Source organism: Nicotiana tabacum, chromosome 22 (genome assembly GCF_000715075.1).
Source record: "Nicotiana tabacum cultivar K326 chromosome 22, ASM71507v2, whole genome shotgun sequence".
Lineage (NCBI taxonomy): Eukaryota > Viridiplantae > Streptophyta > Magnoliopsida > Solanales > Solanaceae > Nicotiana > Nicotiana tabacum.
The window spans coordinates 91517418-91543282 of record NC_134101.1 but is presented as its reverse complement, the minus strand read 5'-3'; positions in this window follow the sequence as shown (position 1 = coordinate 91543282).

Below are 25865 nucleotides of genomic sequence, written 5' to 3'. Positions count from 1 at the left end.
CTTATTATACTCTTTTCTATAGGTTGTACAATTCTATCATCTGCCAAGTATATTTCTATAGGGGTATCTATTCCTTCCCTAAAACATGCTTTTATTAGGATCTTCGTTCCTCCTAAGTGTACATATTTTATTGGATTTTTTGCTTTTATATCTTGTATTTCTTTATTTAGTAGTCTTTTATTTAAAATTGGTATTTGTGTTTTACCTTTGATGTATTTACAATCTATTATATGTTCTCTTTGGCTTACTACATAGTATTCTTCTTTCTGTCTTTTAAACCAATTCTTTATTGTTGATACTTCTAATATTTTGTCTATGCTTAGATCCAATTCTTTTCCTTTTATTTGTTCAAATACATTAGCGTCAAATATTATTTTTTGTTCTGAAGATTGTTCATCTTGGTGTTCTTCTTGTTGTATAATTTGTATATCTTTTTCAGTCATAATTTTCTTCATCTGATTCTTCTATATCCTTGTTTATTTCCTTTTCATTTTCAGAGAACTCGTTTTCTGATATCTCATATATGCTATCTTCACTGCTTAATTCATAATCTACATATTCTACTTGTGTATATTTATCATTATCTATCAATATTTCGGTAATTTGTTTCTTCTTTGGGTTTTTTGGTAATTTACAATCTTTGGCTAAGTGTCCTAGCTTTCCACAATTATAGCAAGTACATTCTGTTAGTTTTTTCTTTTTCCTATATGGTTTTTTATGTTTATAATTTTTTACATAATATCTTCCTCTTGGTTTCCTATATTTATATTTTGAATATTTTGATTTAAATTTCTTTTTCTTTCCTTCTTTTTTGTAATATTTATCTGTGCAGCCAAATTGGGGTGCTATTCTACTTTTGCAACATGCCAAATTTTTTACTAATATTTTTTCCATTTTCATGTTTTCTTTATATTTTTCACATAATTCTATAAACCAGTTTTGTAGAAATTTTATCCTTGCTCCTAATGTATCTGCTAGTCCTGCTTCGTTCCAATTTTTTATTATTTTTGAGCTAAAGGGTTCTGGTAATTTTGTAAAATATAATTTTCTTATCTCTTTACTTTCATCCGGACTATATGTTCCTTTATAATAATAGTCTCTAAATGCACAAGTATATTCATCTATATAACACATATTACATATTGCTAATTTTGTCATTAAATTCCTATTTGTAATTTTTTTCTTTATTTTGTTCTTCTACTTCTGTTGTCATACTACTAAATTCATTTCTTATTGCTATTTCATATTTATTTAATATATCTGTAACTGTTGTTGTAGTTGTACCGTCAAGTTTTTTATTACTCCTTAATGTGTCTAAGCTTTTACTTGATAAATTTTGTAACCATAATTTTATAGTTCCTATTAATGTTCTTTCTATATATCCTGGTGTTTCCGCTATTGCTATTTTATTATCTATTAGTTGTTTTGAGATATATCCTATCCATAATTGTATTGTTTTATTTATATCTGCTACACAATCTAGATCTAAAAAATTATATTGTTCAGTTATCTGTCTTGGTGCCCATTTCTTATTTAACCTTTTATCCCATAATGTTTTGTTTCTATCATATGCATCATAACTTACTTTGTAATAGGTTGGGTTTAATTGTTTCGGATTTTTTACTCCTGATGTGCTTGGTTTATCCTCGTTCATATCTCCTGTATTTATTTCTGGGTTTATTTTTATCTTTTCTATTTTTTCTATAAGTTCTGTGTATGTTTCACTTGTTTCTAAATAGTTTTCTCCTAGTTCTGTGTCTTTATCACTTTGGTCATTTATTTCGTTTATACTTATTTTTGATGGACTCTCCTGTACTTCTTCTAACTGTAATTTGAACTTTTCTATCTCATTTGTTAATTTTAGTTCTTGTTCTTCTTCTTTACGTTTTTCCTTTTCTTTTAGTTTATTTGCATACATCTGTTTTAGCATCTCTAATTCTTTTTCTAATTCTGTTATTTTAGTGTTTTTTACTTCCTCTATCTGTTGAATTTTTTCTTTAGCTTGCTGTTGTATTTCTTTAATTCCTCGTTTTCTATCTATTTCTTCGTTTTCTTTTGTTATTCTAACCATGGCGGTTAAACTATCCTCTAGTTTTACAGTTTCTTTTTCTAACATTAAGTTTAGGTTATTTCCTATTTTTTTATATCTTCTTCCTAAGTTGGAAAATATTATTGTTATTTTTAAGAGTTTCTTGAGCTTGATCTTCATTACCTGCAGCAATTCCTTTCTCGACCAAGGGGTTATTTTCGTCAAATATGACATGTACAGATTCTTCCACATATAATGTGCGTTTATTATAGACTCTAAAAGATCTACTATTTAATGACTAGCCCAGAAAAATACCTTCATCACTTTTTGGATCGAATTTTCCAAGGTTGTCCTTACCGTTATTGTGAATAAAACACTTACTTTCGAAGGGATAAAAGTAACTAATATTAGGACGTTTACCTTTCCATAGTTCATGAGGAGTCTTCTTCAGAATAGGCCTTATGAGACATCGGTTGAGAATGTGATATTTTGTACTTACACCTTCTGCCCAAAAGTGATTTGGCAGTGAATGATCTAGTAACATGGTTCTTGCCATGTCTTGGAGGGTTCTGTTTTTCCTCTCAATAACCCCATTTTGTTGTGGTGATCGTGGTGTAGAGAAATTATGAGTGTATCCCAGATCATTACAGAAGTCTTCAAATGCTCTACTTTCAAATTCTCATCCATGATCACTCTGAATTGTTGAAATCATATATCCCTCTCTTTCAACCTTTTTGTAGAAAATCTCGAAATTTCTTAATGCTTCATCTTTATGAGATAAGAAAATTACCCAAGTGAAACGTGAATAATCATCAACAATAACAAACGCATATCTTTTTTCTCCTATACTAGCACTTCTAGTAGGCCCAAATAAGTCCATATGAAGCAATTGCAAAGGTTTAGAAGTAGATACAATATCTTTATTTTTGAAAGAGTTTCTAGTTTGCTTATGTTACAACCCATATTTACATACGTTATTTCATGCCATAAGGTATTCGACGTAAATCCATGAAGAGATTATCTTTAAGATGATAATAAGTTAATCATATTCATCTTAAATGATACAAAGGTGTATAAGGATGGTTAACAAGTATTAGAAGTTAAACGTATCAAAGATGTTGTCAGTTGTATTTTCGGGTAAACCTAGAGGTGCTAAATACACTCAAGATGTCGTATTTTAAGGTATTTGAATCATATAATATCCGTATCATAAGTCTTGAAGTCAAACGAGTTATGAAACAAAAGTCGACAAAAGTTGTCGTAACTTAGGTTCATAATTTTACTTAAACATTAGGTCAAATGTTACTAAGCTTTTCTCCCAATTTACTAGGAATTACGTGGTGATCTACACACAAAATTAAATATCTATGAGTCTACTTTCCAACGCATTAAACTGTTCATCAATACGATCTCGTAATACAGAGATATTCATATTTTTGCGAGCCTGCGCAGATTGGTAGGTGACATGTAGGTGCATCACCTACTTGCCAAAATGAGAGGACAAAATTAAAAGCCCCAAAGTTGGCCAAGAGGGGACTTTTAAGGGATTATCAGCTCAGTTATTTCACTCATATTTCAAACCTTGAAAACCAAATTGAACCCCTGCAACTCCTCCCCAAAAATCCCACACAAACCCTAGGGTATTTCTAGTGTTACGACGTGATTCTAGTGTCGAAAAGTCAAGATAGCTTGCTAGTTTCTCTTTCTCCTTCTTGTAGCTACATTGAGGAACTGATTTTTGATTAATAAGGACCGGGTTTCGTGGGTTATATTCAGTACAAGGTAAGTTTATGCTCCTCCTTCCATTATCTATGCGTTTGCGAGTTGTAACTCGATCGTAAAGACTAGACCTAGCGAGTTTCGAAAGAGTGGTATGTTGTTTGTTCTTGTGTCATGGTTGGCTACTTGTGAACTTATTTTTAATTTGAATTCATGGATCGTTTATTGGATAAGAGGCTTAATTATGTACTTTTGGTTGTGTTTCTCAATTTGAAAGAAAAGACAAGTTGAAACATGTTTAAATAAACTTAAAAATGAATTTTGAGTTACAGAACTTGTGGGGCTGTTTTGTAGGCTGTTTCGTGTTGCTATTGGTTTTCTCTTTTGTTGTTGTTCTTATAGAGTTGAGAAGATAAAGGGTGTGGAGAAACACCACATAATGGTCGGGTGATTTGCTGGTCGTTCGTCGTAACATATTCGGATTGTTTGACACTATTATGGTTGTCGTTTTGTGTATGAAGTGATATGGGAATGTTGGGTTGTTTGGTGATTGTTTTGACTTGTGTGAAGTCATATATATAGGGGAGGTTCTCTAATTGTAGACTAAGGAGTCGTGACATTTGCATATCTTGAGGTTGGGAAGTATATACAAGGTATGTGTGGCTATCCCTTTCCTTTTTTTGCACGACTCCGATTGTACATAATGTAAGGAACGAGGTTCCAAAGATACTATACTCTTAAAAGCTAGCAGTACTTACAGTATTTCTCTTCTTATGGAGCGATTGATGTTGATGTTGCTTCTCTTATTCTTATTTTATCAATGTTGTTAGTACTTCCTGATTCTTATAAGGTTCACAGTGAAGAGTTAGTCCTAATAATGTGTACAGAGGATACCGACCTTACGTCACTCTGAAAGGTTTAGAATATGATTCCATGAGTCGAGCATGCATTATATATATGTATCTATTTTACTCTACCGAGCTGCGCTATAGTTGGCCGGGTACGGCACCTATTGTGCAACCACTGATCAGTTGTGTTTTACCGAGCTCCACGTGGCCGGGTACGATTTTACCGAGCCTATTATGAGGCCGGGTACGATATGATGATGATGATGATGATGATGCCCACAGAGGCATATGTTTTAAAATTTTATGTATATATATGTTTGTATCATAAATTTCATGTCAGTAGCCCTTAGAGGTACCCAGATGTTACAGGTTGTATATTCTCTATCCTTAATTACATTATTGTTCATACTTATGCTTTCCTGCCTTGCATACTCAGTACTTTATTCGTACTGATGTCCTTTTATTTGTGGACACTACATGTCGTGCTGCAGGTCCTGATAGACAGGTAGGAACAGCTCCCCCACCATAGTAGGCTATCCAGTTTAGCGGTGATTGGCGAGATCCCTTTTTCGGACTTGTCATGGTCTTGGTATTCATTTTTGTTATAGACATTATGGGTATGTCGGGGCCCTATTCCGGTAATGTTGCAGTACTTATGTTCCTTTAGAGGCTCATAGATAGGTGTCAACTTATGTATAGTTTGGTATGCCTTGTCGGCTGATTTTGTTATATAGTCTTTCATGGTAGCGTGGTAGCTCGTACCTTATATATATTTTCTTGATTGTCTGGTCATCCCATGATATGTATGTTCATGCCATCATCTTTTATTGTTGGTCGTCCATGATCCATGTCTACCATTTATATTGGTCTCGTCGACCCTAAAAGATAATAAAGAAGGTTAGATAAAATGTACGTTGGTGCTCGGTAAGTATGGTCGGGTGCTAGTCATGGCCCTCCAGTTTGGGTCAGGACAAACTTGGTATCAGAGAAAGTCTGTCCTAGGGGTTGTCTATGAGCCGTGTCTAGTAGAGTCTTGATTATGGATGTGTAGTGCGCCACATTTAAAATCAGGAGGCTACATGACATCTAGGATTGTTACCTTCTTCCTGAATCTAGATCGTGCGTAGAGTTGAGTCGTAAGTGTTCGTCTCTAATATTCACCTTGTTTCTTTCAGTGATGCCTTCGACTAGGAAGCAAGCGATTAGTAGACTTCTTGATACAACTGCGGGAGAGGGTACCAGTCAGGTGCCTCAAGCCAGAGCAGGCCAAAATGAGGCTCAAAGTGAGATGTTGTCTCATACCTCCTCTACTCAATCTCCTCCAGAGGATATTAGGAGACACCCAGCACCACCAGTTCTGCCGTCTGGCACTACAGACCAGGATATGCGGAGTGTAGTGCGGTTTTTGACTAGCTTGGTAGTTGTTGAGTCTTAGAGGAAGATATCGGTGTTGTTGATAAACCGGCTAGTACGAGAGTTCATGATTTTATTAATCTAGACCCCCTAGTGTTTATCGGATCAGACCTAAGGAGGACCTGCAAAAATTTATTGATCAGGTTCATCGTACACTGCGGGTTATACATGCTAGTGATATAAAGGTAGTAGTGTTGGCTTCTTATCGGTTACAGGATTTAGCGGTTTTTTGATATGATAGTTGGGAGAGATCCAGGGGTCCGAACACTCCTCCAGCTGTGTGGAAGAAATTTTCTAAAGCCTTTCTTCGTCAGTACTTACCAGTTGAAATACGACGAGCTAGAACTAATAAGTTCTTGAAACTTCGACAAGGTAATATGATTGTGCGATAGTATAGTATGCAGTTTGATTCTTTAGCAAGGTATACTCCCCATATGGTGGCCGAGATGAGTGATAGGGTGCATCTGTTCGTGAATGGGTTGGGACCAAATCTGATAAATAACTGCACGATAGCCTCCTTGGTGGAGGGCATGGATATTTCCCGTATTCAGGCTTATGCCCAGACCCTAGAGGATCGTAAGCGCCAAAAGAGGGCAGATAGGGAGCAGGATAGGGTTCAACATAAGAGGGCGAGATGGGCATGGTATTCTGATGACTTCAGAGGCAGTGTGAGGCCACAGTATTCGAGGAGTTCCGCACCACCTGTAGCTAGTGCTCCTCCACAGTTTTAGAGGCCTCGATATGATTGATTTACCTATTCTGGTCCAGGTCAGAGTTCGCGGGCATCTGGCTCGCAACATTACAGGGATACTAGTCAGACGAGACCCCCAACACCACGTTGTTGATACCCAATTTTTCCCTATATATTTTAAATATTCATAAATACCTTCAAAATAGCATATATATGTATATATAAGAATGCACAAGGCTTTTATTATTATTTTCATAATTTTAAGGGTTTAAATTGATTTATTTTCTCCCCTTTTATCCATAAAATCCCCAATAATTATTTCCAAAATTATTGTTTTGATAATTTGTTTATTTAGTTTCTATACTTATGCCAAAATATGGCTAATGTAAGTTTTATGTATTTTTACAATCACATTTAGTATTTGTTTTAAGCTAAATTGCATATAATAGCAATGTTAGCCCATTTTAAGGTATAATTATATTTTATATGCATAAAATTGGTCCCTGTATTTTTAAATTGATAATTATGTACTTTAAATCATTTTGACACCTTAAATTATTTTCCACAAATTATCTATTATTTTTATAAATTAACTAGGAAAAACTGGCTATTTAAATAATAGCCAGATTTGGCTTTCAATTTTAGCCAAATTGGACTCTAATTCCAGCCCAATTTTCTATTTTAATAACCCGACCCAGACCCATATTAACCCTTACCCAAACCCGGAACCCACCTACCCGGTTGAATCTTGACCATCGATCTCCCAGATCAACGGTCCATAAACGACCTTCCCTTTTTAATTTTGAGAGACACCAAACCCTAAATCATTTTTTCTAAACCACCGCGCTTAAACTCTCTCATCTCCTCTCTTCTCTCTCAACCTAACCCTAGACTCTATCAATCGCCTCCTTCTCCGGTCATCTCCGGCGACCACCCTTTCAACCCAAGCCTCCAATGGGTCTCTCATCGCCTTGCTCATCATCTCTAAGGCATTCAAGGGTCCTGGGCCATGTCGATTTGGACCTAGGGTTTCTGTTTCTATTACTTATGGCTTCTCCGGTGTGATTTTGGGCAAAATCACACCTTATATGTCACGATCGGTGAAGTTTGCAACAGGTTCTTTCGATTTCCATTTGAGTTTCCTTTTGAAACCCTAACTCTCTTCTGAATCTCTCAGATATGTGTTATTTTCATGCTTTAAGCCTATTTCCTTCTATGATTTGCCTATTTTTTGAACTTCTACTGAAAGCTCCTCATTTTTAAACCATTTTACTTTCTTCAATAGCTAGGGTTTTCTAGGAGTTCTTTCTACACCTATTCCAACTGATTTCTTCATGATTAAACCTTTTTTCCTTGCTTATTTTGATCGATTCTATGCTCCTACTACTTTTTAACTCAACTCTGTTAAAAGCCCTAATTTTTTAATATTTTCTTTGCTTTGATTATGTAGGTTAGCATGATGTTCTTTACTTTGTTCTTATGTGTTAGCATGATTTTCTTCACTTTGGTTCTGTGTGTTAGCATGATTTTCTTTGCCTTGGTTCTGTGTGTTAGCATGATTTTCTTTGCCTTGGTTCTATGTGTTAGCCTGTTTATCTAATCCTTGTTAATCTCTCGTGGTCACCATGCTTCGAATATGTTCTACTGAATCTTTAGCCTATTTATATCACCTCTATATGATTGTGTTTGCTCATCTCTTGTTTCTTTCTGTCTATATAGTTGACCTTGTTTGTTTGCTACTCCTGTTCATTCGTCTCTATTTATATGTTGAGAAGACAGAACCATGACTCCCCGTGATTGATTCTGATTTTCCTTAATTGATGGTGATTGAAAAATCTTCTTTTAAAGCCCTAAAAACTTTACCTCATCTGTGTAAATTAGCTGATTTCATTACCTTATCTACTATGGTACTTTGTTTTACTTAGTCTTTCCTTAATTGGGTTTTTCTGAATTTGGTCCTAATTGACTACTCTATGCCTACTAAACCTTGACTCCTTCCTTATTTAATCATGCACTGATTCTTCTTCCTGCCTTATATGGTACTGAATCTTTCCGTTTGACCTTGATTCCCTTAACTTAAGGGAGTACTTCCTTGATTCTCTAATTTATTGATTCTAAGTTCTTAAATTAGTATACTATTATGATTTTTACCTTATTCCACTCCCTACTCTCAACTATAAACTCTAAGTCTTTTACAAACAAGACATGGACACTTGGTTTTTCAAAACTCCTTTCTTATTAAAAATCCCTGTTCTTCCCCCTCTCTTGTGTTATTTGCTACTATTAGCTGGTTGCAAGCCAAGGCTAATCCTCTGTGTTCTTTCGTTATTTCATTCTTCTTACTTATATCTTCATTGGTATATCCTAGTTTAATTTAAAGCCTCAACAACAACATGCTTCTCTTCTTGTTTCAGTTTCTTTTATTTCTAGCTTGCTTTTACTTGTGCTTCTGTTGTGATGTTTGTAGTTAGGTTATATTATCTGCATGCTAGTATGACTCCCCTCCCTTTAGATCAATGTATTCCCTTATGTGAATCAAAGCATGCCTGGACAATTGTTTTACCTACTTTGTACTTACCATTTTTGTGAATCCCAAATCCTTATCCCCCTCTATGTGTTTATGTTCCTCATGAATGGTTTATGATTATGCCAGTGTCAACTATCTCTAACCATGTCTAAAGCAGTGCTAAGACCCCTTCTGGGGTTATGTGTCTGCAGTCAAGTGTCTGAGTATCCCCAAACCCTTTGACCCCTGTGTGACTACTGAATCCATTTGGATTCTATGTGTGATCCTACCCTGAAGTGCTTGATTTTGTTTACCACTCCAACCTCTTTCCAACAACCTCTATTACTTTACTGATTGCTTTCAAAACAGACTTTTAAGTCGAGTCTTTAATAAACTTCTTTCAACATGTGTCCTGCACTTTCACTTTACTCTTAGTTAATAAGTTCTGCCCCCTCTAGTATGTGTACTGCCTTGGGATTCTCTTGAGAATCCTCTGAACTCTGGTATACTAAGGCTGGCCTTTCCGCACTGCACTGGTTCAACGCTTGGTTACTAAGTCTAGGTGTAAACATTGCCCGGGGTCCTTGAGACCCTTAGGGAACTTTGTTGCACCTAGACTCTGATTTGTCTATGGAAATGAGGCTTGTAAGACCATTGAAGGCTTTGGGAAACTTGGGCCTGATTGCAGGCTCTGTATAGAATAGCTTCTTGATTTTTTATTTCACTTACATAATTCAGTTATTGGCCTGTAATAATTTGTAAACAGATATTTGGGGTATTTAGTAAAAAGGGTTGGTAGATGTGTACTTTGTGGGGTAATATGGGTAGAAATCTTGCTCTTAGGGCTTTACTTTCAAATCTGCCTGCTTTACTCAATAGAAAACATGTTCATAGGGTTTTACTCTTGTTGAATCTGATTTCGTCTGCATAATAGACATCATACCTATAGGTTTCCACTTCCAATGTTGTTTGCATCAAGTAGAAATCATGTTCTTAAGGTTCTGCATTTTCGAGATCATAGGTTTTTAAACAATCATGTCTTAAATCAATTCAAGTATAGTCATGCCTATAGGACCTAATTTTGATTCGATAATTTTTTTTATATGTTACTGAAATTGACTAAAACCAGTAATACGCCTAGATACCATGTTTATAGGGATTTCTATTCTCAATTTTGTCTGAAAATCTAACTAGCCCGATAAGTCAATTTTATTTCACCTAGTTTACTTCTTAAAACTGGTCTTATTAAGCGATGACATTTCCTGAAACTAGCTCTTTCAAAATTGCTTTAATCTCATTAGATATCCTGCCTATATGTATCATAAGGGTCTATTTCAAAAACCTGTTTGTTTTTGTATAGACACAGTACTGCATATAGGCAAGCCTTAGGCCATTTTCAAAATCTGCATTTCCCTGAAGCTGTTTTTGTCGTTCAACGTTTCTGATTCTGATAAGCTTTTAAAGAGGAGTCTCTAGGCAACTACTAGGTTATAACTTCTGGATCTGAAAGTTGTCTATTTCTGCATAATCACTTAGAAATCCTACTTTAGGACTTTGATTAATAAAGACCTTACATGTGTTTGAGTCGTGCTGCTTGTATATTTGTATAAGGAGGAAATTGTGAGCCTCTTAATTGCTCCCATTATGTGGAAGTCCTAATGTTTTTTGACTGTCGCCTTAAATTTTTGCCTTTTAAAACCTTAGGGGTACGTCTAGAACCACCTATAGGTAGAGGTCCTAACTCCCTCCAGGACTATTAAGAAGGGACGGGTAGCAGCACACAGTAGGAATCAGTGACCAAACACTCGCTTTGCATGACCAATAAGGGGATGGGAAGGGTAGACATGGGATATGATGACTACGCGTTAATGTCACGTGTAGCCCCTCATTGAGGAGTGTTTACCGGACATTGCGTGGGGTAATTCTATAGGATAAACAACCTAGTACCCCTCCTTACCCCAAATCCTCTCCTTATTTAAAACTTTTTTTTATAATTTGTTCTAACATTAATTTCACTACCTGTATTGTTCAGTGTGCTTTTACAAACCACATATTTGATTCAACTATTTGTATGGATTAATTTGTAAATATAAGTTCATTCGGGACCCACAGTTGTGAACCAAGAGAGGTGCCTAACACCTTCCCCTCAAGGTTACTTCGAGTCCTTACCCTAATCTCTGGTAATGCAAACTAGTTACATGAGTTAATCGCTCTAGGTGCCCTAACGCACCATAATCCGTTAGGTGGCGACTCTTCAAATACCCAATTCCCAAAAGGAATGAGTTATCACACCCCATGGAATGTCGAAACCCGGACTTCCCCGTCAAAAGGGAAAAAAGGGGGGCGCGACAGCATGGCGACTCTGTTAGGGATATTTTTTAGGCTCTTACCATAACGAACTTGTTTTTACAAATTAGTCCAGGCATGCTTATCCCATACCCCGCTTCCTTATCTGAATTTAATTGTCCATTTTTTCAGGCATTTATGATTCCTATTACCTTGAAAACTGACTTATCTCTTTGTTTTCTTTTTATGTAACCGTATTTTCAATTATTTAAATGTTGTATTTATTTTCTATGTAAAAATACTTGCCTATATGTTATTAACTGCTGCATAAATCATGTTCCACATCATATTCCACTCGTACATCTCAAAAATCCTATAGCAACGTTTTAATGAGTGGTTGCGCTCTTCCTATTTATTACACTTAAATTCGAAAAGGCTTATTTGTGGTAAAACCAGTCGATCAGCGATGCTTTCGATGGTTCCGTGCCTTCCCCCTCAAGTTGCCCGCTTGAGGGTACCAGTCTAAAACACCATAGAAACCTTACTCTGTTTAATTATGCATGCATCATGGTCAAACCTAGTTGGATCAGTTATGTTGTCCACATAATAATCCTTTAAGATAAGCCTTATCCAAAGTCCATCGGGTTTTCTATAATCCCAACGGATACAACCACGTTCTGTGCATTAATTTGGAGAACTTAATGTCGATATGTTGATCATAAATGTATAAAAAGTCGAGTCTGGTGGGGGTAAAGCCTAACCCTTTTGTTTTGCAGAAAATGAGACACGAAGTCCCCAGATTCGGTATGGTTAGCAATATCCCTCCATTGTTGCTAGATTGGTGGGAATATCTTTCCTCGAGTGACAAGAAGCATGTGAAAAAGTACTTGGGTATAACTTTTGATACCCAATTTTTTCCTATATATTTTCAATATGCAAAATACTTTCAAAATAGCGTATATATACATATATAAGCATGTCCAAGTGTTTTATTATTTTTTTCCATATTTTTAACGGTTTAAATTGATTTATTTTCTCCCTTTTTATCCATAAAATCTTCAATAATTATTTCCAAAATTATTATTTTGATAATTCATCTATGGTATTTATATATTTATTCCAAAATATGTCTAAGGTAATTTTTTATATATTTTTATAATTTTATTTAGTATTTTTAAAGCTAAATTGCACACAATTGCAATATTAGCCATTTTAAGGTTTAATTATGTTTTATACGCATAAAATCGGATCTTGTATTTTTTAAATTGTTAATTAGATATTATAAATCACTTTAGTACTTTGAATTTATTTTTCGGAAACTATTTGCTATTTTTTATAAATTAAAAATGGAAAACTGGCTATTTAAATAAACACCCCTTTTGTATTTCAATTATAACCAAATCAAGCCCCAATTCCCAGCCCATTTATTTTAAGTAAAACTGGACCCCAACCCAATTGAAAACCCACCGGACCAAGCCCAAACCCAGATCCCCACCTACCCCACTAGATCTTGACCGTTGATCATTCAGATCAGCGGTCCCCCTTTTCCCTTACCATTTTTAAACCCAAATGACCCCCTAACCTGATTCATTTCCTACTAGTCTGTCGTCCTTGAATCCCCTTCCTCTTCAGTTCTCTCTAAAACCCAAAGCTAACCCTAGCCGCCGCCACCCAAACCAACCCTAATCCCCTTCGATCTTTACTCAATCCATGGACTCCCATGGTTGTTTGAGACGTGTACTTGTCTCCTACGCCTCTTGGTGGCCACTTTTGTGATTTCATGGAAATATCTCGAAGAGATCTAGCCCAGACCCTGCTCAACCTCTATCCATGGTCTTTTTCCGACCATCCATGGCCGTTCAAGTCAGATCCATGGCTTTTCCGGCTAGATCGGTAACTTTTCGAAGTCTTCTCATTTTTCTGGGTTCTCTGAAACCCTAACTTTAAAGATTATTCAATTTTCTTTCAGATCTATCTTAGATATGTATATATTATGAACCTTTTGGTGTTTTCCTCAAAGGTCTCTCCGATTTTTCAAAGTGACTCCTCGTCTTCAAGATTAGGGTTTCTTAAACTCTTTTAAAAGACTTCTCCTTTGATTTTTTAGTATTATCTTATGATTTTACTATGTTTAAACGGTTTGTTTTTGTTTTTTTCTTCTACCTGATTCATCGTGGTGAAAACCCTAAGTATCTTTGGTATTATCGGGGGTCCTGGAACTGTCCTTGATTATTTTGTATGTATACCTGTTTTGATTGGGTTCTTTATGGTTAGATTCTTTTTCTTTGTGTATCTTAACTCATTCTGAGTTCTCACCACTTTTAACTCAACTCTGTCAAAACCCTAACTTCTTAAAGTTTTTATTCACTTATTACTGTGAGTTTAAAGGCTTTCTTTACTTGTTTCTGACCTTCTTTACCTGTTAGTTTGGTTTTCTACTCTGGTTCTATGTGTTAGCCATGACTACTTGACTCGTTGATTATCATGTTTCGAGTGGGTTCTTTTACCACTGAACCTTTAGCCTACTCATGTTGCTACTGTATGTTCGTGTTCATCTAGTTTGCTTCTTTTGTCAATGTTGACCTTGCATGTCTGATACTCATGTTCATTCTTCCCTATTTATATGTTGAAGTGCAGAATCATGATTCCCTCTTGATTGTTCTTGATTTCCTTAAGTCACGGTTGATTGCAAAGGTTTCCTTATAAACCCCTAAATTTTACTCGTTTGTTTAAAGTTGATTGATTCTGTTCCCTTATTATTGTGGTGCTTCATTCTTGTTGAATCTTTTCCTCAAAATTAAGTATATTATGTACTTAGACTCAATTATATACTCTATACCTTTACTACCCCATTATATGGTAAAAATCAATCTTTCTCAAACTGATTTTCTTTCCTTAGTTTATCCATGTTAGTATCCGTTAAGTTGTAACTCCTTGATTATGGGGAAGTACTTGTATTAATTGATTCTGATGATGATTATTTCCATAATTGTGTTAAATCTTTACTTGTTACCTTATTTTTCACTTCTTTTCAAAGCTATAAATACCCTAAGTATTTCATTAATAAGACATGAACAACTAGTTCAGAAAACACACATACACATTCAAACTCTCTTTTATTTCTCTACTACTTGTGCTACTGCCTTGTCTAGCCGGCTGAAAGCCAAGGCTAGACTGTGGAAACTCTATTTTCTTTACTTTTTCTGCACTTTGCTCCTTCAACTGGTATGTTCTTAGTTTAAATTCTGAAACTCAACTCTATGTGTTCCCTTGTTTGTCAATCCTTGTCTCTTTCTGCACTAACTTAATGGCTCATGCTGTTAAATTGTACTTTTTGTTTACTGTTTTACTCAACATGCTTAAAATTCTGTCCTCCTTTGTTCAAATGAGATCAGCATGTTTACTTGTTCCTGTTTATGTCCCTCAACTAGCATGTCTCCTAATGTGCTTGATTCATGACTACTTATGTGTTTCTGATTTGGGTCCTCTATGTCCCCAAACCCTATTTCCCTGTTTGTAACTACTGAAGTTGTACTGCTCTTTGGACTTGTTCTGGTATGTGTTGTTGTTGCTCCTATCCCCTGTACTTTTCAAAACTGTCTTCCCTAGGCAACTCTTCTGTTGTTGTTGCAAATTTATTTCAAACCAATCATTTTCAAAACTGTTTTCTAAAAAAAACTCTTTTTCAAACATGTGCTCTACACTTCCACTATACTCTTAAATCATTAGGTTCTGCCCCTTTTGTGTGACCCTTGATTTGGGACCCTTGAGCTCCCTCTGAACCTGGACACATAAGAGTTGGCCCTTCCACACTGCACTCACTCCGTTTTAGTTATGCAATCTGGGTGTGAGCACTGCCCGGGATCCCTTGAGGTCCTTAGGGAACTCTGACACACTCAGATATGAGAAAGGCTATGGAACAATATTGGCATTTGAGGTGGTTTATTATATAACTCAAAGAGGAAGTCAGAATCAGGCTTCCTATAGTTGTAACTTCTTATTTTGCATTTCTCATGTAATTCAATCACATGGTCTGTAATAATTTATAAATAAGTATTGGGTTGGCTATTGAAAAGTGATAGGGTAAATATGCATGTTAAGGGTAGAAAACATGTTATTAGGTTTATGTTCCTAATTGTGGAATAGAAACCATTCTTAGGATTCATGCATGCATTAGAAATCATGTTCTTTCGTCTCATGTTTATTGTTTCAGCATGTGCACCTTTACAACATCATGTTTTAAAATTTGCTAATAATCAACATTCTACTATTATCTGCATTCCTGTCATATGCACTTAGAAATCCTGCTCTTAGGAAATTCTGCATTCCTTCCATATGCACTTATAAATCCCGCTCTTAGAAAATTCTGCATTCCTGCCATATGCACTTAGAAATCCTGCTCTTAGAAAATTCTGCATTCCTACCATACGCATTTAGAAATCCTGCTCTAGTAATTCTGCATTTTAGATACCATGTTTTGGGATCTTATTTGCACTTATCGTTAGTGTAAATTGCTGATTATAAAAGAGATAAAACAGCATCACACCTGATTATCCCATTTAAAATAACTGGTAATAATCCATGCATTTGACTAGAACAGCATGCTCGTAGGGTAAAAAATAAGCTCCAAACCGTCTTTTAATAATTCTGAATAAATGTTGCATCTCGCTTTGCGCTTAGGTAATAACTTAAATAAAACTGAAACTGCCTTGTTTAATTATCAACTGTTAAAATCAGTAGGTAAACCTGATTCGGACTTCTTTTCTGAGCCATGTAATAAATCTGGTTCTGATTTTACCACTTAAACACCCTGCTTTAGGCTTTTAAAATTAGACCTTAACTGTGTATAAGTCATGCTATCTATGTGCATTATTTGTGGAGGTATAACTGAGCCTTCTGCTTGTTTTCTGTATTTTCCCCTTTAAATGCAGTCCTACTTGTTTTGTATGTCGCCTTAGTATTTTGCCTTTAAACTTGAGGGTCTTCCTAGAACCTCCTTATAGGATAGGAGTCCTAAATTCCTCCGGGACTGATGGAAGGGGCGGGTAACAGCATGCAATAAGAATCGAGACCAATATTAGCTCTAATTACCTTCACGGGGTGGGAAAGGGTAGATATGGATATGATGACTGGTGCGCTGATACCACGTGTATCCCCTCTTTTGAGGAGTGTCATACTGGGTATTGCATTGATGTGATCCATATTACAAACAAACCTAGGACACCCCCTTTACATTCATAAGCCTGCTTTAGATTGTAACTCTTTTCAAAATTTCAATAATTGTTTTCAAAAGTCTGTGCATTTAAACTTAAATCCCCTATTATTTGATCCCTACTTGTCTATTTGCTAATTGCACGAATTCACAAAAATTGTCTGGTCAGGAACCACACTAGTGGATCTTGAGGGGTGCCTAACACCTTCCCCTTACGATAATTTCAAACTCTTACCCTATCTCTGGTTATCAAACGTAGTTGTAGATGAACCTTATGGGTGCCCTAACGCACCTTAAAATCGTTAGGTGGCGACTCTTCAAAAAAACGCAAACCCCTTTCCCAAAAGGAATGAGTTGTCCCATACCCAAAATGTCATGAACCCGATTCCTGATGAGAAGGAAAAAGGGGGGCGCGACAGTAACTTGCCTTCCCTGCTAGATACTGAACCAAACAAAAAATTGATCGAGGCCGCTACCCTATTCTGGGATAGTGAAAGAGTTGGGTTCCGTTTCGGTGACATAGAAATGACACTGCTCCTAGAGGAAATAGAAGGACTTGCAGGGTTAACTTGGGACAGTCCCGGGCTTTTGGTGCTAGAAAATCGTACAGGCAGATGATTTTTGAAGATGATGGGGCTGAAAAAGAATGTCGACCTAGTGTGCTTGAAGGACTCCTACATACCTTTCGAATATCTCTATGAGAGGTATGGCCACAGCAAGTCTTTCTGCACTTATCATGATGAGATCTCCCTCACTTCACTAAGTCACATCCACCGCAGAGTGTTCGTGTTCATTGTGTGTTTTCTAGGGCTAATAGTCTTCCCAATGAAAAAGGGAAGAATTCACACTAGGTTGGCCATGGTTACCAAAACTCTGATGGAGGGGATTAATGGACAGACGTATACCATAGTCCCCATGATCATAGCTGATATCTATAGGGCCCTGGAGCGCTGTCAAAGAGGGGTCCAACATTTCGAGGGTTGCAACTTGCTGCTACAGTTATGGTTGTTGGAGCATCTCCAAAAGGGTCGCTATCGCCAAGAATTTCAGCAAAGGGCTTGGAACGACCACATCGCTTTCCATCACCCTAAGCAGATGACCTACATTCTGGACAGATTTGCTCAGCTAGAAAGTACCAGCGAATGGGTAGAGTTCTTTGACAATTTGAACGAGGAAAAGGGGTGCATGGTTGTATGGTTCCCAACAGACGAGTTCATTATCAGGTCCAGGGATGCTCCGCAATTGGTGTTGATCGGGTTGAGAGGGATATATCCATATGTCTCTATGTGAGTTAAAAGGAAAGCAGGTAGAAAGCAAGTTGTACCAAGGGTCGTCAAGATGAGTCATTTCAGGGTAGATTTCCAAGACGATGACATACCTTACAAGTGTCAAGCTCAGCACATGTGGCACTGCAAAATCATTGTGGAGAAAAGCATTGTTGAGTCAGACAGATATCACGCGGAGTGCGAGCCTCTCTACCCTGCATGGTTGGAGGACAATCTGAAAGGAACGGTGACACTAGGGACTGGTCGAGGGAAAAGAATCATAGACGAGGAAGCTGAAGCCCAAGCCAAATACAATAGGCTGCGCAAGAGAGTTCACGGCTCTGAGAATGAGCATCGGGAGATACATGAGAGGAACGTGAGGTTGATCGAGGAATGGAAAGAGATGGTAGTCACTTCCAACAGGAAACTGGAATACCTGGAGTGAGGAATAGTGGAGCTGGAGGGCAAAGTCATAAAAATGATTAAAACTGTCAGAATGCTGAAGGAGCCGAGGGAGGACATCTGGCCCGAGCCTACTTGATGTTAGGATTGCGCGAGCTGGGAGATCTGTTTGATGGAGTCTGGAAGATCCTTCTAGGACCAAATAGATTAGATTTACTTGCTTTTCTTAAAATGTAATAAGGCCAAGTGCCAGTAGTGACTTGTTTTATTATTATGTTAGTGTCGATTTTGGATTCGTCTACTTTTATATTATGAAATGAAGCATTTATTGGCATTTGAAGTTCTCCAAATTTATTTGTCTCTAGGCCTACCTCGGGCACAATGAGGCTCCCAAATTAGGATACGAGTTTATATCTCGCTCTACCTGTTTAAATACTGCAAACATTTCAGGATCCCCACTAACTTGTTATCTTTTGTTTTGTTTACTTTTATTGTTATTATTCCCATCCCCATAGGTTGGTTCATTCATACTGGCCTTGTCAGCATATCATACCATGTTTAAAGACCCTCTACCTCCTCCTCCTCCAAGCAACACAAAAAGCAGAGGGAAATCAAAAATGGACGACTTAAGTGGAATCTGAAAGGAAAATATTGAGAATGCAGAGACTTCCGATGGTCATAGTCCTCTGGCCCCGAATGACCTGGTTTTGAGACTTGAACAAAAGATACTAGAACTGCAAGGAGAACTTGAGCAGGTCCGCAATTTGGCAAACTTGTCAATCACCTACAATGTCCCACATATCCACCAACAGAACGCAAAGAACCCAACACCTCCTCAAAACACACAAAACCAACAGCCACAAAATCTTACCATACCAAATCAATACGCAACTCCACCTCAAAATTTCAATCCATTGTTGGTACCAACTCCCCCACAACAACATCATCAACCGATTCCATACCCACCAACCACCACTTATCACACTCCCTAAAATACACCACCACTCATTCCAGATTCACAAAACTCCACCAATGATCATCACTATACCCAAATCCCTGGCACCCATCAGAGCAATCCCATATACATAGAAACTATACCACATTCTACCCAGCCAATCTCCTGGGCATCGGAATCCTTCGAAAAGGACCTGCTCATTAAGAACATGGCCGAAGAACTCAAGAAGCTGACAAGCCGAGTTCAAGGTGTTGAAGGAGATAGAGGAATAAAAGGTTTGAACTATGAAGATTTGTGCATACAGCCCGATGTGGAACTACTAGAGGGGTACAAACCTTCCAAGTTTGAAATATTCGATGGTACAGGTGATCCTAGGGTTCACCTAAGAACTTACTATGATAAGCTTGTTGAGGTTGGAAAAGATGAAAAGATTCGAATGAAACTCTTTATGAGGAGTCTTACTGGGGATGCATTGTCTTGGTATATCACCCAGAATCCAAAGAAATGGTCCAATTGGGTAAGCATGGTATCAGATTTCATGGATCGGTTCAGGTTCAACACAGAAAATGCACCTGATGTCTTTTACATCCAGAATCTAAAGAAGAAGCCTACTAAGACTTTCCGCGAATATGCTACTCATTGGAGGTCGGAAGCCTCCAAGGTCAGGCCCACTTTAGACGAAGAACAAATGAATAAATTCTTCGTCAGAGCACAGGATCCACAATATTATGAGAGACTGATGGTCATCGAAAATCACAGATTCTCCAATATCATCAAGCTTGGGGAAAGGATCGAGGAAGGAATCAAGAGCGGGATGGTAACAAATTTTGAGGCACAGCAAGCCATGAATAAGGCACTCCAATCAGGTGGCATATCGAAAAAAAAGAGATGTTGGGGCAGTAATGGTAGCCCAAGGCCCAAAAACTCCACTCACATACCAAACACCCCTACCCACCTATCAAACACCCTACCCACCTATCAAACACCTCCGCCCATGTATCAAATACCTTCACCCACATATCAAGCATCGACACCTACTTATCAACCTTCATCTCCCAAATATTCCCAACCAGCCATTGTCCATCATACCTATAATTCCCAACCATCCCACTTCCAATCACCACCAACTCGCCAAAATTATCCAAGACCAAGACCCAACTTCAATCGCAAGCCACCCAGACAATACACCGCCATTGCTGAGCCCATCGACCAATTGTATGAAAGGTTAAAAGATGCATGTTATGTCACTCCTATTCCCTCTATGGCACTAGAAAATTCATCCCAATGGGTCAATCTGAACAAAACCTGCGCATACCACTCTGGCATGAAAACGCACACCATTACTGAGTGCCGAACATTGAAGGATAAGATTCAGACACTCATTGACAACAAGGTCATACAAGCAAAGGAAGTTTCACCTAATGTCCACAACAATCCCATCCATGATCATAGAGGTGACGGTGTACATGTCATAGAAACAAATGAAGAATGGGACCCCGAGGGGTCGATCAGGCTTATCCGAGAAGGCGATGACTTTAAGGTTGCAGTTACACTTACTCCTATTGTGGTTCAGAATCAGGCACCTATTGATGTTGAGGTAACTACATCAGTTCCATTTGAGGTGGAAGTAACTCTGCCCGCAGCCACCTCCACTCCATTTGAAGTAGAAGTGGTCACACATTTTACTGTGACGGTGTCAACCATACCCCCATTCAACTCAAAGGTGATACCCTGGGATTATATCGCCGAGGCTCGGCAAAAATAGAAGGCTAAGATAGGGAATCTGACGCTGCACAAGGGATGACTAGAATTGGAAGGGTCTACACACCTGAACACATGGGAGGTTCAAGTAAGGATGCCACTGCTAGGCAGCCTGTCATTGAGACCGGACCGGATGACTTGTAGAGGAAAGTACAGGCGAAAGAGTATTCTATTATTGATCATCTAAACAAAGTCCCTGCTCAGATATCTATCCTATCACTACTATAGAATTCGGGTCACACAAGAACGCCTTGATGAAAGTAATGAGCGAGGCTTATGTACCCAATAACATCACTGGTGGAGAAATGGCCAATATGGTCGGTCAAGTGCTAGAGAGCCATAAGATTATCTTCCATGAAGATGAGCTACCGCCCGAAAGTCTGAATCATAATAGAGCATTGCATATTACAGTACAATTTGAAGACAAGTTCATTGTCAGGGTCCTAGTTGATGGAGGTTCTAGTCTGAACATTCGTCCACTAGATACCCTGAAAAGGTTGGACAAAGGTTTCCACGAAATACGGACCGGGAGCATGAATTTGAAAGCTTTCGATGGGTCCTAGAGGGCCATGATCGGGGAGATAAACCTTTGCTTGCAAATGGGGCTGACTTGGTTCGACGTCGATTTCCAAGTGCTTGACATACCAGCCTCATATCATCTTTTGTTGGGCTGCCCATGGATCCATGTTGTTGGAGCTGTGCAATCCACACTACATCAAGTTGTAAAGTTCGAATGGAACCGTCAAGAGGTAATCATTCATGGAGATGGGAGTAACCCCATCTACACTAGTCAAACCATTCCAGCTATCGAACATAGAAGGAGGCTAGGAGGAGAAACCTATCATCATATTGAACGAGTCAACTCCATCAAGAAGGATAAGTGGTGGAGTAACAAATAGAAATCATACTAGCATGGTCCGGATATGAACCCGGCAAAAGGTTGGGAAAGAACATCCAGGGTATCACCAAGCCGATACGGCTGAAAAATTATGGTACCACCTTTGGGCTCGGATACTAGTATATATGGCAGGAGTACAGGGAATGGTCGCCTCCATGGCGTGGACCATATTACCCTCTTGATCAACCGATACCCCATTTGGAACAGGCTTTCCATCAGGCGGACACAATATGGGGAACTACTAAAGAAGAAGCACTAGCTGGGCTGAAGGATCTGTTCTTGAAATATGAGGATATGGACTGTAGTGCCATAATTCAGAAGGAGGAGGAGGAAGAAGGCCTCTCCATTCAGACCGTGGCAAAGGGAGCTGTCCTCAGAAACTGGACCGCCACACCATCCCGAGCCTGCTGAATCCCTGGGTAGCTTGGCAGAATTTATAGATGTTCTAGGCATTTAAAATTTTCAGCAATTTTGTTTTAAGATTTCTTTGTTTCAAATGAATTCTCGATCCACCAAACCAAGCTTTGTTTAAACAATTTTCTCAGTTTTAATCAAACATATTTATCCTTTATCATTATTTATTACTATTTTTTATACTTTTCCCTTCTACAGTGTTATTATTACTTTTCTTGATGAACTAGTGACTGTGACATGTAATGAGGCAACGCAACTCAGAGGAAGAAGATGATATACCCGAGGAAATTGTCAGGGAAGTTGAGAACTTTGAGAACAAGCCTAAATCCAGCTTGGACGAAACAGAAGCAGTAAATTTGGGAGATGTCGAGACCGTCAAAGAGACCCGCATCAGCATTCATTTGTCACCAACAGAGAAGGAAGAGTACATCCATTTTCTAAAGGAATATGAGGACATCTTTGCATGTTCATATGACGATATGACCGGTTTGAGCACATCTATAGTAGCTATCCCATGTGCCCGCCAGTCAAGCAGAAACTCAAAAAATTCAAACCGGATATGAGTCTGAAAATTAAGGAGAAAGTTACCAAGCAGATCAAAGCCAAGGTTCTCAGGGTGGTTGAGTACCCGACATGGTTAGCTAACATTGTGCCAGTTCTGAAGAAAGACGGGAAGGTCCGAGTATGTGTGGATTATCGGGATTTAAACAGAGCAAGTCCCAAAGACGACTTCCCACTGCCAAATATACACATCCTGATCGATAACTGCACCAAGAATGAACTCCAATCCTTTGTAGATTGCTTCTCAGGTTATCACCAGTTCTGGATGGATGAAGAAGATGCCGAGAAGATAGCTTTTATTATGCCTTGGGGTGTATACTGTTACAAGATGATGTCGTTCAATCTAAAGAATGCAGGGGCCACTTACATGAGGGCCATGACAAACATCTTTCATGATATGATACACAAGGAAATAGAGGTATATGTGGATGATGTCATTATCAAATATAATAGGGCCGGAGATCATAAAGCAGACTTGAGAAAATTCTTTGACAGGCTCAGGAGGTACAATTTGAAGTTGAACCCCACAAAGTGTGCATTCGAGGTTCCTGCAGGAAAGTTACTGGGATTCATTGTCAGTCGCCGAGGGATCGAGCAGGATCTGACTAAAGTCAAAGCTATTCAGGAGTTACCACCACCCAAAAGCAAGAAGGACGTGATGAGCTTCCTGGGACGGATCAACTACATCAGCCGATTCATAGCACAGTCCACAGTAATATGTGAACCCATCTTCAAGATGCTGAGGAAAGATATCAAGACAAGTTGGACCGAGGATTGTCAGAAAGCTTGTGACAAGATCAAGGAATACTTGTCCACACCGCTAGTTTTGGTCCCGCCAGAACCAGGACGACCATTACTACTTTATCTATCTGTGTTAGACGGAGCCTTCGGATGTGTTTTGGGACAACATGATGAGACGGGAAGAAAGGAGCAAGACATATATTACCTGAGCAAGAAATTTACACCTTATGAAGCACGGTATTCTCTGCTTGAACGCACTTACTGTGCTTTGACCTGGACAGCCCAGAAGTTGAGGCGTTACTTCTGTGCATACACTACATACCTCATATCCAGGATGGTTCCTCTGAAGTATATATTTTAGAAGCCCAAGCCTACTTGGAAGTTGGCTAAATGGCAGATACTACTGAGTGAGTTCGACATCGTCTATGTAAGTCAAAAGGCAATCAAGGGACAAGCATTGGCAGATCACCTCGTTGAGAATCTAGTGGGAGGAGAATACGAACCCTGAAAATGTATTTTCCTAATGAAGAAATATCATTCGTGGGAGAAGACATTACGGAAGCATATGACGGTTGGAGGATGTTCTTTCACGGAGCCGTAAATTTCAAAAAAGTAGGAATTGGAGCAGTTTTGGTGTCAGAAATGGGTCAGCATTATCCCATATCTGCTAAACTCAGATTTCCCTACACCAACAACATGGCGGAATATGAAGCTTGCATACTAGGGCTCAACATGGCAGTCGACATGAACATTCAGGAGTTGCTGGTGATTAGCGATTCAGATTTGCTTGTGCACCAGGTACAAGGAGAGTGGGCCACCAAGAATTCCAAGATATTACCATATCTGCACCATGTGCAAGAATTGAGAACAAGGTTCACAAAGATAGAATTCTGACATGTGCCCAGAATTCAGAATGAGTTTGCTGACGCATTAGCCACCTCGTCATCCATGATACAACATCCAGATAAGAACTATATCGATCCCATCCCAGTGAGGATCCATAATCAACAGACATATTGTGCTCATGTCGAGGAAGAAGCGAATGGAAAGCCTTGGTTCCATGACATTAAGGAGTACTTATCAAAAGGAGAATACCCGGAGCATGCAAATCGCATTTAGAAACGCACGCTCTGGAGATTGTCAAATCTCTTCTTCCATGGTGGAGGGAACTTGTACAGAAGAACTCCGAATTTGGGTTTGCTAAGGTGTGTCGATACAAAGGAAGCTTCTAAGCTACTTGAGGATGTGCATGCTGGGACATGTGGCCCGCACGTGAATGGCTTCGTTCTGGCCAAGAAGATACTCAGGGCAGGTTACTTTTGGATGACCATGAAGACAGATTGTATTCAGTATGTCCGCAAATGATTTCAATGTCAAGTACATGCCAACATGATAAAAATGCCACCAAACAAGCCCAAGGCAACAAGCTCACCTTGGCCATTCGCCGCCTAGGGAATGGATGTTATTGGTCTGATTGAGCCCACGGCTTCAAACGGACATCGGTTTATTCTAGTAGCCAGTGATTACTTCACAAAATGGGTAGAAGCTACATCTTAAAAAGCTGTAACCAAGAAGGTCGTTGCAGATTTTGTCAAAGATCATATTATCTGCCGATTCGGAGTTCCTGAGTCTATTATCACTAACAACGCTGCCAACCTCAACAGTGATCTGATGAAAGCTATATGTGAAACCTTCAAAATCAAGCACAAGAATTCCACCGCCTACAGACCTCAAATGAACGGAGCCGTAGAAGCCTCCAACAAGAACATTAAGTGGATACTAAGGAAAATGGTAGAGAATCACAAGCAGTGGCATGAAAAGTAACTTTTTGCTTTGTTAGGGTACTGCACCACAGTTCGCATGTCAACTGGGGCAACCCCCTACATGCTGGTTTATGTTACCGAGGTTGTCATCCCAGCCAAGGTAGAGATTTTTTCTTTAAGAGTCATATAAGAAGCTGAACTCAGCGATGTAAAATGGGTAAGAAACCGCTATGAACAGTTGGCCCTTATCGATGAAAAAAGAATGAACGCAGTGTGTCACGGCCAACTGTATCAGAACAGAATGTTCAGAGCTTTCAACAAAATGGTCAAACCAAGAAAGTTCGCACCAGGACAGCTAGTATTGAAGAAGATTTTCCCATACCAAGATGAAGCCAAAGGGA